Here is an 18,708-nt window from a genome sequence, read left to right as displayed (position 1 = left end):
CAGGTTTTGAAAATGCACAGGGTGTGAAGATAAAGGAGCTTTCAACCTGCTTTCGATATTGTATTCCAGGTGTACTGCTGTTTATTGGGAGCGTGGCGGCGACAATACATTACTGCCCATTTCTGAGTAGACTCCAGTTAGAACATTCCCTTACAGTTGGTTAACGCCCATCTTACAAAACAGCGCGATGTCTCAGTGCGTATGCTTCGACAGGAATCTCAATGGCGTTGTCTGAAAATAAAGTGTGTGCCCATGTGTTTTCCAGCGTTAATATAGTTATATGCCGTATAAAACAAGACCAACTGACTGAGCCCTTTCAAGGCCGCAAAGAAGTAACCTTTACGGCGGATTATCATATTAAACAATTTGGTTTTCTTTAATTAATCACGTTATGAGCAAACCATTCCAGAAAGAATGAGTCACAGCATCAATTGCTTGATCACAGGCCGCTAATGGCTACAGTGCACAACCGGCCCCAGCCAGCGATTCCAGCCCTCAGGGCCTCCTGTCTGGGACTGAACTGGTTCACAGACCGGCAGGGAGGACGGGGTCTCTGGAGCCTGGAAAATCTGAGCTACTGCGGGTAATGAAATAGGCTTTGTTTATTAAGCGGCTGCCTCCTGCTCATGAGCACTTCCATCATTTCCTTGGGTCTCGGTAAAAACCAGGCTCTTAGCTTTTAAACCCAGTGCCTTGGGGGTGAGTTTTGCCATCATGTTTCTGTTTTTATTTTTAGTACGTAATAAACAGTGGAATTCGTGTCTCAGAACACCATTACTGCTTTGCCACTAAATTTGTTTTTTTCTTTTGGGGGGGGGGGGGTTTGGCTGTTATCTGTAATTTTCCAATAAAAAGAAATTTACATTTCTGTTCCACATGAGATGTTTTATTGTTGAAGTGCTGTAATTCTTAATTGCCAGTTTTGAAACCACATATATTGCATCCTTTTATAGACGTTCACACTGCCATATGAGTGACATATTTGTGCTGTTTTGTTTGACTTTTTATACTGAATGTGCAAAAGAAAAAGGGCAGTTAAGCAATCTTAGGAACAGATTCTTCTGGTGCCTCCTAACATGCAGGGATTAACAGCCCATTGATCAAATGTTGAATAACAAAATAGTCAGAAAAGACCCACAGAAAAAGGAAGCCAATAAAACATAGTTTTGATTTTTTGTGTGATGAGAACAATCAAGCGGTTTTGACCGTCAAGTATCTCCCCATTAGTTTTAAGATTCAAATTCGAGGAACATGCTGGGAGTCTTCCTTTTCCAGTCTGATATCGAACTTTAATTCTCTGTGAGGTTTACCTGGTTACATTTTCGTCGGGTGACTGGATTTTCTTAGAGTGGGAAAATAGGATGAGAGCCGAGTGCAAGAAGAGACATGTTCTATTTTAAATTCCAATCATTTTCTGCTCCGGAGTGTTATTTTCTACCTACAGGAAAGGCAGAAGAGTGCTTGAGTGCCGCATTTCTTGAGTGTCGGTGTGTGCCATGCAGACTGCTTACTTCAAAGTCTTGTTCTGAAGGTCTTGAGAAGCCGCAGCAGAAACGAAAAGGCATGATTGCAGAGACATGTGAGCTTATTTTTATTGCTGTCTTCACTTGAACTCTTTAAGCTATTTGAAAATTTTTTAAGAAAGGAAGGGAAGGTGCAAATTGTTCACTTCAGTCTGGGCTTCTGGTCATTACGTAAGTGTTCTGTACTGAATGTGCCACTTGATGTTCTAGGGGAAGGAGCGAGTCCGATTTAGTTGGTCGTTCGATTTCTTTTACAGTATAGGCCAGTACCATGGATGGATCTAGATGGATTGAGATTTTCGGCGAATGTGCAATTGCCTGTGGCTGCAAGTCAGTGTGCCTTACTGTACCTAGTCTTCTTAAAAATGAAATGCCAAGAAAATAGTTCTTATAAAATAGAGATAAAGCAGTGTTTCAGTATATATCTTCATGCATGTCATTGTGTTGAAGATTCATAGAAATCCATGCTGCAGCACGGTACTGTTCACCTAAGGCTCATAGTATTCAATGTTTATTTTTAAGCACTTGAAGCCCCTTGAAATTTAACTGGAGCTGATTCTGTTTAGCAATTTAATACATCGAAACGCTGCGAGTGAAGAAATAAGGCTGCTGTCCTTATTGTACGCTGAGAGTTTTTTCCTTCACGAGTTCCTCAAGCCCAGTTTGTGGTTGACACTGAGATAAGATGACTTATTAGCCATATACAATTTCTTGCATTAGGAATTTGTCTTTTCGCATACCCCAGCTTGTTCTCCATGAGACAAATAGACAGGGAGAGAGCCTGGGGTCAGAGCGCAGAGTCAGCCCTTCATACAACACCCCTGGAGCAGCTGGGGTTAAGGGCCTTGCTCAGGGGCCCAACGGAGTAGGATTCCTCTGCCGGCCGTGGGATTTGAACCGGCAACCTTCCAGCTACAGGCGCAGATCCTTAGCCACAGTGCCACTGCTCTGTGTTATGGTAATCACAAGTACAATATTTGAAGTCATTCTAGTTAATAATGCTAAAAAATAATGGAAATGGATTTTAAGTTTGTGTAAGTGTTACGTTTGTCTGGAGGTGTCTTTTTATCCGCAAATCTCGCTAATTAACAGAGACAATAAAAAACGGAGCAATTCTAGTGTTTAGCAGTGGGTTACGTTGCAAGTGTTGAAGTAACAAGTAAAGGTTTATTCCATGCTGAGAAGAGAAGAGAAGAAAACACAGCGTTTTGGCTGTGGAGCTTCTTCCGGTGTGTTAAAATATGCTGCTAGCAAAAAAAAGGCAAACATGAATGAATAAGATCAAATTGAAACTGATGGGGAAGAGAAGAAGTCAAAGGATCCAAATTAAATTACACTGTAAGAAATTAGATTTCCTTATGGAAGCTCAGAAGGAAGAAAAAACAGTTTAGCTTGGTTTTTTCTTACACTGTAACAACTGATTTGTGGTCTTGAGTACTTAATTTGCTTTTTTAAAGAGGTGCTTTGGAGGTGTGCCTATTGTGTGCTGATGTCATAGTGGATAAGACAAACCAAATTGGCCTGTTGAGCAAATACTGGCTCCACTGTGTGTTCCTTTTGTATTCTGTCAAATGGCCCCTGCGATCCATGAGGGCTGTGTCTGTGCGCAAAGGTTTCAAAGGATCTGACTAGGGCTCCTGTAGGTAGCAGGCAGTGTGGAGTGGCTGGGACAGCGCCACATTGAGCAGAAGTTCTAGAGTCCACACTCCAAGAGGGAGACGGAGCAGACACGAGGAAGGGCTCTTCTTTCTCCACCTGCCTGATGGAGCAGCATTCCTGAAATTCTTGTTCAGTGCACAGAGTTGCTCATCTAGATGCTGAGTCTCATTTAATTCCATATTGTTCTGTCTCTAGGCATGCTGCTCTGTAGTAACCTTTTCTGTGAAGAAATAATGGTTAGAATTATTTTCATGGGTTCAGAGAACACAATAAGGGTAGAACTCTCTAGAGTAAAAATGAAGATGGGTTACATAGTCTGAATGTCAGTGTGAACTGTTTTCAAACACTGGTAAGTTGGCAAAATGTTATTCTTTGAAAGCAATTCAAAGAATAAATGTTTGAAGGGTACAGACCTGAAATTTGGCACATAATATTAAATCATGGCAAGGCTTCTAGACATGTTCAGGACAGGTAAGTGTGTTACATGGTTTGGCCACCAAATTGGATTTGTCACAAGAGTTTCTATCGATTTCTTCTCCGAAACAGCTCGGCCAATTCGAATGAAATTGGGTATTTTTACTTAGGTGTAGGGCAGGAGCAGTAGCTATTAGAGACTCATCACAACATTGAAAAATATGTCTGCAATGAAAAAATGAACCCAAACTACTTAGCAGAAGGGAACCTTTAATGTCAATTTCCCTCTTTAAGAAACCGTTCAGTCTGTTAACTCTAGACATGGTGCTGTAGGTATTATTTTTGGCATAGTGAACTTAACGTATGATATAAGCAATCCTACATAAACCACAGTGGAATTTGTAATCCCTGGTATTATGTTCTCACAACTCAGACTGCCTCTGTTTTGGGAAGCACTGTACCAGTTGACTTGCAACTTCATGTGTTCCATCACACTGAAGCCTGCATCGCTCTTACACCTCGTAGCTTGCAGCAGAACAGTTTATATAACCCCGTAACGGGTCACCACGTGCTTCACAAAGGGCCTGTACTGTAGATGCATTTCTCCATTAAATGGCCAACTTAAACCTTGTTTGTCGTTGCAATTGCCATACAGCAAAAGAGGGGCCATTCATAACCCAGAAAGATTGTGTGACCACTATGTTGTTCTCCTGTTCACATGCAGCCCTTATGGCAGATTTTCTCCAAATGTGGGGTACATCATCTTTAGAAAGGTTGAACTGAAGTATTGCAATATGGGAGCTGCTCCCCGGCTGCCATTGTGCCCTGTGAATTCACACGGCCTCTGTCCTTGGTTGCGCTGGGCTGACTTTGTCGAGACTTTCACACCCCCGATGTTGTTGAGGTGCCCTAACTGCCTGCACCAGGCTGCAGTGGAACTTGGTAAACTGGAGCTTTATTTGAAACCTGTAAAACTGCTGTTTTGTTGTTGATTTATGTATCTGCATGTGTATATATGTCAAAGCACAGTAATTAGTTGGTTCTGAAACTTTCACACCCTGAAAAGGATTCTGTGTTTCCTCCCTGAATCTGTGTTTATTTCAGCCCCCTTTTGCCTCTCTCTGATCCAGATGGCTTTTTCTGTCTGGTCAGAAGGGTAATTGCACAACAAATTGCTTTTTTGTAATATTTTTTCCTGGCTGCCAAAACAAATTGTGAAAAGCCTACTGTACTATGTCTTCAGCATCGATATGAGCAAGGCTGGATGAAAGATTTGACTTTTGTTGTCGTGAGGTCCTTTTGGGGATATCATCTGTTTTTTTTACTTTTTTTCTGCCTTTGCAGTGCTTGAGTAATCTTGTGATGAAAAACTCACAAGGGTGCTTAGTTTACATTAGTGTTTAGCAAGCACTGTTTTGCTTTTTTCCTTCTAATGTTCTATCCTTTTTGCTTGAGCTTTCTGTACTAAGTTTATGTATAATTTTGAGCACCAAAGTGGATTTTTATTTTTATGGAATTACACTACATCTTTACACTACATCAGCTTTACAATTAGCTTGTAAAATTCTAATTTAATTTGCGAGAACAATTCTGTTTTTTGATGCTACTGCTTTTTTTGATTAGCTTTAGTTCTCAAAAACTGAAGTAAACAGCAGGATGGGTGGGTAGTATAGGATTCTAAGTGTTTTTATTTGATAATTTAATACATACTGATTCCTGTGGCTGTTTAAACTACTTAGAACAGATGGATATGGGCATTCTGTATTAAAACGTTCTGTATTAAACACTCTGTTAACTTAGTGTTGGGGTTTCGAACTCATGCAATATTAAAGTTCAAATACTGAAGTTCATTTGCCTGTGATTATGTTTCAGATCTGACGCATTCAGATCAGACAAATGTATTCATATTGTTTTGTGTACCAGCTTTTGTCCTGTTTTACAGATATGGAGCCAAAGTCTTAAATGTTTTGAGTTTCAGACATTAATTAAAATTTCAGTGAATTTTCATGTTTTTATAGTTAATAAGAGTTCCACGAATATATAGAAGTCCTAAGGGGTCAACATTTCTTTCTGTTAAATAAAGTAGCTGTGGAAATTTGGAAATTTGTGGAAATTTAATTAATAAAATGATTTACATAGTCCTACTCTATTCTTTATTTTATTCTGTGAAATACACCATCCATACCATTTTATAAACTGTTGTAAAAAAAATTAATCAAAAACCTTATTCAACATTTTCTTAAATCTGTGAGATGTCTTTCTGTATTTTACAGCAAATCTGAATTTTAGCAAACCCTTTAATCAGGATAGGATCTTCCGCCAATACCTGAATAAGACATAAGCAGAATGGAAGTCAATTCCGAGATCAAAATTGAGTGTTCACGGATGAATTTGCAATTGTTATTGACCCTAACTCTGGAACTCAGAAGTCTAAACCAAAAGACAGAGAAAAAGAAGTTCATGAAAATCACACAGTCAGCATCAGTGGCCTAGGGCTGAACTCGGAATCTCTTTGTTAAAATGCCTTTCACCAGTGGACAGCAAGGGTGTTTAAAGAAGAATTTCTCTACTCGTAATATCCAACCAGTTAATCAAGGAAACAAACAGAAGACGTAAAAAACTTTACAGTTCAAATAATTTTGCAAATAAACATTGGGTGCATGAGAAAGCATTTTGTTTCTATATGAGGAAACAGGTGGCCTCATCATATTGTAGAATCACTTTGTCTCATAAGAGCCAATGCAAAATGCATGATAAATTAATGATTTATGGAAATGAAACGTGCAAAAATTAAACTGAAAAAGATTTCAGGCGCTTCTTTTCAACCCTCTGGGGTCATCATTTAGAAACCAAAGGTCAGGCTGTAAGGAGCTCAGAGTGTCCTGACTTTATCAATTGCCTTATCAAGCCAGTTATCGAGGTGGACACACTCTGTCCAGTCCTGGTTCTGGAGTGTCTGCGGGCTTTCTAGGTCTCTTTAAAGCAGCAGCACCTGGTTAAACTGGTCAAGTTGAACTATAAACCAGATGATGTAGCTTGTTAAGTGCGAGTTGGAATGAAAATAGACAAGCCTTCCAGAAAGAGGACTGGACACTCTTGCTCTACATGTTTGACTATTTGCACTATGGTTATAGGAAACTCTGAGGTAAGTTTCCTGTTTTGCACTGACGTGTTTTTTATGACTTGTTTCCTGAGCACGTGATGACACAGTATTATCAGGATGTCTAAATTGTCTAACACATCTGTCTTTACCACAGAAATCCTGTTTAGATCTTATAAGCTCGTATTTATTTTTTTTTCTTGCAAAGAGCTGTTAAGCGTACAGAGATGGGCACTACTGTCTGCGAAAAGCTTCTCCTCAGAACTGGTGGAGACTTTTGCGGGCAAGCTCTGTTCACGCAGAAGAACTGCAGAAAGAATCTTCTTTACACTAGCAAATGTGTCCTACTGTTCTTCTAGAACGTGCAGCCATTTTTTTCCAGGAAAAGAGTTTAAGTGTTTAAGCACTGTAAAAGCAATTGTACCTGAGTGATCTTGTGCACCAGAAAGTTTTTATTGCTTTTAGTCAAAGTCCAACCCCTTTATCCTTTGCACTAAACCCTGTTGAAAACAACTGTGCTGCTCAAGCTGAGTCTTTTGTTTCGACACTCAGCAGCAGTGCACAGGCTGGGGCGTCACGGGCTTTCCTGGAGAGAGGGTAACAGAGCTGCCTGTCTTTATTTCCCTGCAGTTCCCCTCTGTACTTATGAGGCTCGTGCTGTTCACACACACAGCATCACGACCCAAGAGTGCAGCTTCTTCCCTGGACTTCAGCCTGGTAGGTAACTTGAAACAGGCTTTCTCTTCACTCTTTAGCCCTAAAACACAGACACCAATGCAGTGGCCACTAGATATGACCTCATATCTAGTGATTGAACTGGTAGCCCTCCCAGCCACACGTGGGGCAGTTGGTTTCACTGGTGTCTTCATTCTCAAAGATACTGGAAAGGCTAGAGGATTAACCTGTGTAGCTTGTGACCTGCACACTAATTCCTTTGGGAAGGTTAGGCCGGTCTCTTTTTGGAAGAAACACTAAGCAGCACAAGAGGAAGAAAAGACCTTTTCCTTTTATTTTTGTTTTAGACACTAAAAATAATATAATGGATGCTTATTTTTTTATTTGTTTTAAACTGTCATTTCGGGATAGATTCTAATCTGATATATTTATTAAAATGGGACAAAAACACTTTAAATAACAGCCTCCACTATGCATCAGAATTGACAGACCTAACAATTAAAATGTTCAAAGCTGTTCATTGAGAATATTCTACTGATTCTGCTGTATGTTTGGATAGACTTTACTGTTGCAACTGTTTGGATACACATTAATACAGGAGAAGCACTGATGTGTGTAGCATTTCATTCAGTTGTTTTTGGCACACACTGCATTTGACCTCTACTACAAAGTTCGCTTGCCCTGGTTTCAGGAAGTGCTCTGTCCTAGGAGTGCTGATGTGGGTAGTGTGCAGTTACACATTAACAGAGAGAAGGTAAAGAGCCCTGTTGTGCATAATAATAATAATAATAATAATAATAATAATAATAATAATATATTTGATTAATAAAGTGCCTTTTCAAATCCACGGCTACTGTATATAGTGATAAAGAAAAAGACAGTTTGAGTTTGGGCTTGAAGAGAATCAAAGAATTTGTCTCTCATAGAGTCTGTGGAAGGGCATTCCAAAATAATGGAGCAGCGTCGGAAAAGGCCAGAAAAGGCAGGGTCTCTGACAGGTCTCTGACAGGCCGAGATGTCGTCCTGGGTGCACTGGAGGGAGTCACTACTACAAGCATGTCTGTGCCATTCAGTGTGTGCTGCCTGTGGCTTCTCCGCGTGGGCAGCTGCTCTGTGAGAGTGCCGAAACCTGGAGCTGCTCTTCCTACAGAGGACCAGGCTCACATTTTCCATGAACTCTTCCTCTCGGGCAAAGACTGTGACTTTAAAAGGGAGTCGTGAGTCCTGCTAGGAGTAAACCTACGGAAACAGGCCTCTGTCCTCTCTGACCTGACTGTCTGCTGAACTTTGAGATGCGTCAGTCTCTAGGGCAAACAGGTTTATCAGACTTGACTTAATCTTGATTTCAGATATAAACTCCGCTCTGACTCTTTCAGCTGTTACGCGTATTCTTTATGTTTCTCTTTTAATCTTGGGTGTCCCTTTTTCTTTCTTCCTGTGGGTTAATTGAAAAAATGCTTCCCAATGATCGTGTTGTCAGAAACGCAAAAATCAGAAAGGCTGTCTTCCTGCGGTCTGGATTACCCCTCACAGTCAGGAAACAGTTTACATGATCTTATCACAGCATCAACTGTCTTAAATTTCCTGTTGCTGTCACTCTTTTAAGTTGCCTTTCAGATTATGCTGTACTTCTGTTTTATTCTTTGCAAGCATTACTGACATCTTAGATTTAAAGCGAATTCCTTGAAAAAGTTAATCATTTCTGTAATTTCAGATGTGAATATGGTACCTTAACTGAATTAGGAAATGAAAGCGACTTCTTCCCTTTACTGTACGTGTTCATAGAAAGTGTAGGGAGCTCTGTTACCAGGCTATTCAATCTTCAGACAGGCTGGTGCCTTACTTTTTCATGCATTGGCTTCACATGAAGTAATATTGATATTTCTAAGGTTATTCTATCACTGACAGTGATCTTTTTAACCGGGGGGGGATTGTAATCTGCAATTTAAATTCTCCCAACCCGCCGGTCTTGGGGTTACGTGCGTTGTAACTGGCAGCGCAGCCTGGGGGTTCGGCGCTGATTGGCGGAGAGGGGTCTGTGTGTCGCTCGGAGCCGAGAGAGCTCCTTCTGACTCGTCCCACCCTCCCCTCCCAGTCACATTCGGCAGGTGGCATGACTCAGACTCGAACCCGTGATCGTAGAGCTCTGCCTGTGCTTTATGGGTCAAACTATGCAGGGAAACTTCATGTTGCATTCTGAACCCAGAGATTCTGATGGCTGTCTTAATCTCTGCTATAGGGAACCGCAGTGGGTGTTTTTTTATGCCAGGATTTTCATGTCCGAATCAAACCCTCTTAGATGACCAAGACTTGGGAAGTGCTTGGATTAAAGCTGTCCTGTGGCAAAGATCCAGGGGTGTCGGGTTCTCAAACCGGGATCCGGGTTGCAGGCTGTTAACCGGATCCTGTTTGAAGCACCTGGGCAGAACTTGCAAGGGGTTCCTGCTGCTTGACTAATGGCATCTGGGGCTCACCATTGAAACCTGCTTCCTTAACTTGTGGCCTCGCAAAAGGTGCTGTTTATTCCCGTGCAGACGTCAGCGGAAACATGAGCAGAAGTGTGTCTCTGGGATTTCAGTACTTTTTGGCAGGAAACTTCACCAGACCCCCGTGCCGCGTTCATTTTATGACAGGGAGCTTTCTCAGCGTGTCTTATGTTTAACTTTTATAAGATGCTGCGGCTCATTACTCCCACTCTGGCCCAGTGCTGCAGAGCTTTCGAAGGGGCATTTTAATAAGTTCATTAAATGCAAACATGTCAGAGCTGGGAGATTTGAGTTTTATTAACTTTAATCCACAGAATAACATTGAGCATTCCAGTTCTTTTAAAGAGAGAGAGGGGAGTTTTTTGCCATGTGTACATGAACATTGGGATTCATATTCGTGCTGTTCTCTCAGGATGTTCACAGCACAGTAGACAACGTTTTCACACGAGATGCACAGTAAATAATACTAAATACTGACAGTAAAAAAACAGTAAATAATCAATAATGACAGTACTACAAAGCACAATGGGTAGTACAGAACAATAAACAATGAAATGCAACACCTCTACAGTCCTAGTGATTGTTTCTTGCTTTTTGCAAGACCTAAGTGTCATGTAGTTCCAGGGCTTATCCTGGTTTCTCCAGTGCTGAGGACACTGAGCACCCAAGCCTTCCTCTGGATGTGACTGTATGCTGGCATGGTTAGCAGATATCCCTAATCTTCTGGCTTATCCCAGTTTTTATCATCATGGTAATGGTCCCGGACAGGAATGGTAGAAATATGAAACATGTTTGTTTCGGATGCATCAGGGAAAGTGCTGGTGGAATAGTACACTTGGCTATGGCCGTGATGTGATGGTGAAGGTAGGGAGCCCTTCCTCAGACCTCATCATCAGCCTTCTTACCCCTTTCCCCTTCTATGACCTCTCTCCACCCAAACACCCCCATAAGGACCCACATCTGTCCCCGATTTTAGCTCCAGAAGTCGACAGGCCATTGCAAGAGAACTCCCCAAGCAGCTTTGTCTGGTGAGTGAGGCAGGTGGACAGGCGTGTGGAATGAGAGAGGGGGGTGGGAGGAAGAATAGAACAACTCTTGGCCAACCAGCGGCTGTGTAGCTCGGTGATACGTCCCAGGTGGAGAAGGTGGAAGGCACGGCTGCTGTAGGTGGTTGGCTGTACAGCAGGTGCAGTGAGTCAGATCCCAGACCTCAAGAGTGCAGAATTAATCTGCAGGCAGGAGGTGGTGAATTGTCATTCGGAGTACCGAGCTCGGCTTGCCATGTGATTCTCACTTGCTGTCTGCTAGAGAGCTTGGTTCAGTTCAGCTGAAATGGAATGCAAAGCCTCCCTCCTCCTCACAGACTCAACTGGTTCTGTTCACACTCTCCATGCTGGGAGGTGTACCAGAATTTTAACATTTAGTCATGCTAATTTTAGAGTATGAGTTTTTTTGTTGGTCACCTGATGGCTTTGATTCCCTTTTTACATAATAGCAACGTATGTTCTCTTGTCTACTGCAGCACCTGTCTCTTGTATTTTTCTCATTCTCTTTTGTAAACGTTACGTAGATCTGTTACTGTAGCAGATCTCTAAGTCGGGATTAAATTTCGCACGTAAGTGGCTGCATTTAATTTTGTCTTGTACCATCACCATAAAAACAACCAGCAGATTCCACTGTGCTTCTTTAGTCTTCTGCCATCAGTGAGCTGACACTCAAGGTGGCGTATGTGTGGCACTACTACACATTTTAAAGTTTGTCTTGAAGTTTGTCATAGTGAAGAACAAGCTTGTAAGTAGGTCATCTTAGTAGTAAATCTTATGCAGTATAGTACTATGTCCTGTATCTCCCCGTACCAAGAAGGCGTTTGTGTTAATGCTGTGCCAAATTGTGTGCTAAACCTCTAACACCAATTTATCACCCCTGCGGTGCCTATAATAAAATCTCCTTCAACTCCTGTTTGCTTGTGTCTGAGTTTCCAAAGATCTGTTCCCAGTGGCACAGTCTTCCCGTATTTTGCCTTTACTTCTCACTGAGCTGAGCTGTCGAGCTCACTGGGACTTGGGAAGAGACGCCTATCAGAGCAGAGTGCAGATACTGGTGGTAGCTCCTGTTTGCAGAGCTCCAGGCTTGTGTTTCTAACTACCTCCTTTTTACGTGATGGCGTGCAAGCATGCATATGGCCAGTAGAGGTGACTGTTAGACCCCGTGTTTGCACTTTTAGGGCCCTGTAGCCAGATTGTGCTTCTCTTTTTCTTGTGTGCTGATCTGCCCCCTCCTGCCCGTTGATCAATGGTTTATGGATGCAGACTGCAGTGAATACAAAACCCATAAGTGGTATTAAATGAAATGAAACAAATTGTTATGACAGAAAATTAAAACAAAGAGCCTAACGATGTCTCGTGTTCAAAAACAATGTTACAAATCGGTTGCCGGGTGTCTTTGGCTTAAATGCTATGCTCGCAAGCAGTGACAAATTATATGAAAAGCTTCCTAGCTTGCCAGCATGCAAACAGTGTACCTCTTGGGTTGTGAGCTGAGGGATGCTCAGTGATGGATATTTCCTTCCGTTGCTGCCCTGGTGCAGTGCAGCATGTAAAAAACAGCAGGAGAGCAAGCTTCCATTGTGATGGAAATGAGGTGACTTGTTCACCACTGACAAAATGTGTGTGACACCACATTTGAGCTTCCTAATAATATGTCCTTCACGTTGAATATGACCCCCAGGTGGTGGGAATGCAAAAATTGCCATAGTTTAAAAAAAAACTCTCCGCACCCTAAGGCCATAGAATGATATTTTAAGTTTTGCTTAAGATGCACTGAGCCAGGAAATACATAAAGGAAATGCTGATTCCTTTATCAAGGAAATCTCAGCAGTCCCCAGCCTGTCTCTGGGGATGCGTTCGTGATGACACTGACGAGTTTGACTTGCTGTTTAATTAATAGACAGGGTTGCGTGCACAGAGCATTGTGTTGGGTTACAGGCTCTGCTCAAGTGGTGTGACTGCGTAACCTGACCCTTGTCATTGCTGGCCACCCTAAACCTACAAGCAAACACCCATCAATAAATTAAGTGGGGTGGTTATCAGGCCTGTCCTCTGAAGTCTCTGCCTGGAGCGTACAGTATGTGAGTAAACCATTAGGACAGTAGTTCCCACCCCTGGCCTTGAGTGACCCATGAGTATTCTGGTTTCATTGATGCCTTCAATTGATAAACATGCTTGTTTAAACTGTTTAACTCTTTTTGCACTAAATATTTGACATAGATTCTCCTCGACTCGTTTGTAAAGAATAAGGTCTCTCATTTTCCCTCTCAACTACTCTTAATAGGTGTTTGATTGATGATGAGAGGACAGAGTGGGCGTGTATACTCCCACAGAGTGAAACACTCCCACAGTGATTGCTTCTTTCCTTCTGCACAGGTCCGGTCAGTTACAATTCAGTTCTCACACCTGAATGGGGTGGGGGATCGATTCGGATTACAAACCCCAGTTAAAAGTTAAATTCAGCTTTTTGGAAGCTGAATGCGAGTGTGCCTCCAGTAGAAAATTTAAAGCCCAACGAGCCTCTGTCAAAGAACTCGACCAGGACAAAAACCAGAAGACTCAGGAGTCCCCCAGTCCAGGGTGGGGTCCCTACACACAGGTTGGGGTCCCTACTGCTGAAGTTGCGGTGACTTCCTTCGTGGAGTGTGTTTTTTGGGAATAGTGAGTATAATTACATCATGTGTAAGAATTCACAGTGTGCAACTCAGAAAAAGCCTGGAGGAGAAGCTTCTGCAAGTATCCAATACCAATGTACAGTATCTTGTAGTTCCTTCAAGCGTTTAGTCTGTCGTCATCCTGTTTTATTTGTATTTGTTTTGAAAAAAAAAAGGTGTTATTTAGTCAAATAGTCTGAAATGCACTAAACGAGGTTTTGAAACTGTAGTGTTTGGTGCATAAAAAGACACTTCTGTATTTTCCTTTGGATTTTAGTTTCATTCTTGTTTTAGGTGCGAGTTGCATAGAAAGTTCAAATTGCTAAGGATCGAATTCTTATTCATACTTCTGCTTTAACATGCATTGTCAAGCCTTTCTTTTCTGCCAGAAATCAGCAAATGCCCCAAAGGGCAGCATTTTTTATTAATAAGAATCCAACCTAAAATGTAATAGGTTTGCAAATTGCTTTAGAATAATAATTTAGAAGCAGGGTAAAATTGCAAGACATATTGTGTTTAAAGAAGCTGCCCTGATAATAATATGCATACTGTTAGCTTTTCATTTTGCACAGTTGCCTAATCTTTTGTCATTTTTTGTATATAATGCAATGTGTAAGATACAGCTCATTGTGATTTTAATGCCATTATTCAATAATTTTGTAATTAATCAGTCCTGCCATGTTTATATAGATAACGTAGATAAAACACCCTTCGAAAGCAGGAAGCAGAAAAAGGCAGTTGAATGTAGTTCAGAAAAGAGATGTTGACGCGCAGGCACAGGAAATGGTCAGAGAATCTTGTATTTTTAGTTCTGTGCCTTGACATTTGAAAATGTCACTTCCCAGATGCACCCTTATAAAACTTAAACTACATTTTTTGTCTGTCTGAGAGAAACTCCCGTAAATGGTAAGAAGCTAAGAAGCAAAGCTGTTGTTCTTTTTCTCTGAAATTTTCCAGTCCCATTTTCAAACGTCTCGAGCTTCTGTTTATATAAAGACATTTGTTGCATAAGTGTTGTACGTCACACCTGCACTGACATAATCTGTGAAAACAGAAAGCTGGTTCTTAGCGCAACACGCGTCTTCTCTCTCCACAAGTTTAAATTATATCTTATTTACCTTACTGCTAACCCTCTTAAAGGAGAAACTGGAATTATGATTTTATCGTATTCTTGTGCAGTGGAACTTTTACTCCTATGCAGTATTTTAGCACAATCAGCTTATTAACTGCTTGATTACTTGAATTAATTCAGTCGTATGATTATGGGACTATAGATGCGTGTTAGAATGGGTTAGAAGGTTTATTCTTTTTTCAGTTTGGTCAGAGTACAGCCTGTCTGTGCTAAACTTGCCGAGTCTATTGTTAGGTTTCAGCTAATGCCGTTCAGTTATGGAGTCTTGAGTCAGCTGGTTTCAGCAATGACATTATGAGCTACGTGTGTTCTGCACGTGAGGGTGTGGAAGAGATTCTTGTGAATCATGTGAGGGGGTTCATGTTTCACTGTTGTTTTATTTTACATCTCATGAAGTCACAAGGGAAATAGCAACCAAAAAAAAATGAGAAAGCCCCTCACCTTTGACCCTTGGCAGCAATATTGAAGTTATTTTATGATAATTGTGGTGTCTCTAGGGTTGTGGAACCTAATTTTGCTTCTCTTTATTATTACGGCAATGTCAGAAATCATCCCGACTTGTCTGTGAAATCTGAACACTCATAAAACTATCTGCCACCTGTGTGCTTACTTTGTAATTTTATCCAGACCACAGACTCAGAGCAGTACAAGTTTCCACTTCCTTATTTCTCATCTGCTTTGCTACACTATTATCTTTTTTGCAAAAGATTATTTCAGTTCATGTCTGCAGGTCATGTAGAATGGAACTGTGATCCTAAAATGCACTTCCTATACTGTATATGTTTGAGAACCTGTGATGCGTATGTGATTTCAGTAGACACAGTGCTGCTCATTACAATCTCCATATTAGATTTGTCCCTCCAAGAAAGGAAAAATATACAATTTGAACATAGCATTTATGACATTGTATTAATCCTTTTGTTGGGAATCTCAGTTTTTGTGTTGTTTGTTGGTCTCATGTCACATGTTTCTCAGGAAACATGTAAAGTCAGCAGTACATTTATAACCTTAAACAGGCTGAGTAAACACACCAGTAAATGTGTAAACACAAAGTGATAAACGCAGTGATCTCTTTGATTTTGGCATTATTTTAGCATGATAAAAACTAAAAAGACAGTAGCAGCTGTGAGCACAAAGTGCTACTGTAGTTACCTTCTCCATCCCTGGTCGTGTTATTTATTTGTTGTTCCAAACAGATATCAGAGACATCAAACAACACTGTAAGCTGTGTTGTCTGAGAAGCCATGTATGGGTCAGTTCAGGCCAATAATTCATTAAAATAAATTAGAGAATATAAAAGACAATCAAACAAAACCTCCAAAATAGATACCAAATCCTGAAATTAAATCTGTATGTTCATGAAAACCAGTGCGCTTGTGAGATCTCAGGAATATCATTAAATAAGCATTAAAACATTCAGAAATCCAGTCACGTAATGCTATGCTCTGTATCAAAGTTACAATGGTCTTCTAGGCTCATTTGGTTGGTAAAATGTTGAGCTGAATGTGTTTATAAATGCTGTCGTCTCCTAATTGCTTCGGCTGCCTGGCTATCCTCTCTCCGAGACTCTTCCTCTGGCTATGAGTCACCGGGATAATGTAAAATAAAAACGACAGCAGTGCTTCTTGTCACCTTTACTGCGCTCCTTGTTATTCCACTGGCTGAAGATGCTTTGCTTCCCGAAAGCTAAAAATAGAAGCTTTTTGTCACGTATTATTTCCCCTGAGTTTGTGCGTAGATGTGTGTGCAAGTGCGTATTTATGTACAGTGTGTGTGCATGTATATGTACGTGTGTATGTATGCATACATGTTTGTATGCATTCTTCCATGTGTGCATGTATGTCTGGGTGCAATTTCACTGGAATATTAGGCCACGAAAATTTAAGTTAAAAGGAATCCTGGTCATGTGCATATCCACGGAAAGCAAATGGAACAATACCTCCCAATATAATGTTGGGAAATGCTGTTTGCTGGGGTTTTTTTTTAATTTGCCTTAATGTGGTCTCCACATCAGATTGCATTGATCTGTGTATGTGTATGAAAGATGGCTGGGTGTTTTGTACCATTTTGCCTCCAGAAGGAAAACAAGCACCTTTAGTACAGGATTATTTTCCAGCTAGAGAAAGCCTCTGCATTCTTTCAGCTGCCTAAGTAACACCACTCAGATTGTCAACAACACATGTGCCTGAGCAACAGTGACGCTGATCAGCCTGATGTGCTTTTTTCTGAAACACGTGAGCATCATTTAAATCGGATGCTGTCATTTTCCGGCACAGGGCGTGGATGTTGCATCCAGCAGATTTGTTTACATGTGAATGTCCTGTGTGTCTTTGTGTCATTAATTTTTGCCAGAGAGAGGTGCTGAACTGAAGAAGAGGTCAGACCCTAAGGGGAACTGCCTCTCACAGGAAGCTCACTTGGAGTCTAATTGAAAGGAGTAGGAAGAAGACAAATCTCCCCTAGAAGTGTTTTATGTACATTCAGTACAGTATTGGCACTTATTAGTCACTGATATCAGGGTTACCAGGACATTAAAGCTTTCTGAGAAGACTTACAAAACAAAATGACATTCAGACCATGGAAGTGGATGCTGTAACTCACTCTCTAATGTTTGTCTGCTCTGAAAGGCAATTCAGAACATCTCATTTTAATTGGTTTGATCATTAGACTCTCTTGTTGGACCTTCTCTTTACAGCCAGCTCTGACAGAAATTATGTGGAGCTCTAGATGAACCCTACTGAACTTAGTTTTGGAACTTGTTCACTCTGCCTGTAGGCATTTAAGCCGCTCTCTGGTTTCAGATATCTCCCTTTGTCTACCTTGTTCTGCACGTGTCGGTATTCTCTCGGTCCGTATCTGGGGTATCCTAATTTCCAATAAAACTGTGAGAGGTTTCTAGTTTTGTTAGGTTTCAAGCTTGGTGATTATACTCTATGCATAACAGACCCAACTGGTTATCTATTTGGATTCTGTCTCTTTCTCTGATGTCTTAGATAATTAGGCTGCTCTACTGCAGAAATAGCGCCACAGAAATGTATAAAGAATTCTAGACTCATGCCCCTCATAGACCTTTGCTGAGCTTGAAGAACTGAAGACTCTTGCTTAGCACTTTCTGCAGCTCTGGGCTGCCAGGCTGGCTGTTTCAATATTAGGGTGAGGTTAAGGTGATAAGGTTACAAAAACTTGCAAACTGGGTTGTAAAGAAATTTTAGTGCATTAAGGATGATCGTTTCCTCCCTCCGCCTGTATGGTTAAAGGTAGATTTTCACTGGACTTCATGGTCCTCACATGATCTGTCAACAACACCATCATAATTTGTCACGAGGGCTTGAACTGCCTGACTTTTTGCAGATAACAGCTAAATCGTTTACTGCCCTTTTGACATTTGTAACACAAAGGATGCAACCTCTTTATCCCCCGTTTGCTGAAAATATCTAGTTATCTTTTGCTTTTTTGTTTCTCCCAGATAAGATGTTCTCTGCTGAATCTTCCTGCCTCTGGGAGAAAATTCTCAGCAGTTTAGAACCAGAATTCTCACAGTGTAATACAAATCAAAACATAAAGAAGATTAAATCATAAAGGAGTTTAGAAATGAAAACCTTTTAAAAATAAACATAAAGATGTCCCACAAAAGTTATTTTTTAGCTATCTATTTAAGAAGATGAAACTTTAAAAATTACTCACAAACACGTCCTAAGGTATAGTTATGAATTACAACACAACGTGACGTACTGTTCCTTGTGACCACTTGGAAGCTTTTTTACAGCTTGGTCAGTTTGCAGTCTGCAGATGTACTGTACCTGCACTGCACTGGATAGGCGTTAATTAATTAATCTAATCAACACAGGCAGCTGTTCATAATGGATGCTTCATCTTTATTACAAACGGTCTAGGAAAGAGACGACGCCTTGCATCATACTGTGCAGAAGACCTCCTGTCACAGATGCCATCAAAGGTGCCATATATTTGAAGTATTACAGGCTGGAGGAGATCCAGACACTAATGGTATTTGGAAGCGA

General features: G+C 41.0%; 1 protein-coding gene across 7 annotated transcripts in view; it reads left to right on the top strand.

Moving 5' to 3' along the window:
• pitpnm2 (phosphatidylinositol transfer protein, membrane-associated 2) overlaps positions 1-18,708 on the top strand; it is a 103,998-nt gene that overhangs the window by 5,214 nt on the left and 80,076 nt on the right. For 6 of the 7 annotated variants that reach the window (XM_088935524.1, XM_088935525.1, XM_088935523.1 and 3 more), the window contains exon 2: positions 7,327-7,413. The exons of the other annotated variant lie outside the window; for it this stretch is intronic. The gene's annotated coding sequence lies outside the window, so the exon portion shown is untranslated. The remainder of the gene's footprint in view (positions 1-7,326; positions 7,414-18,708) is intronic. 7 annotated transcript variants of the gene reach the window in all.

This window comes from Atractosteus spatula, chromosome 17 (genome assembly GCF_055471065.1).
Source record: "Atractosteus spatula isolate fAtrSpa1 chromosome 17, fAtrSpa1.hap1, whole genome shotgun sequence".
NCBI lineage: Eukaryota > Metazoa > Chordata > Actinopteri > Semionotiformes > Lepisosteidae > Atractosteus > Atractosteus spatula.
Note: the sequence above shows the minus strand (reverse complement) of the source record. Positions and strands in the feature narration are given on the sequence as shown.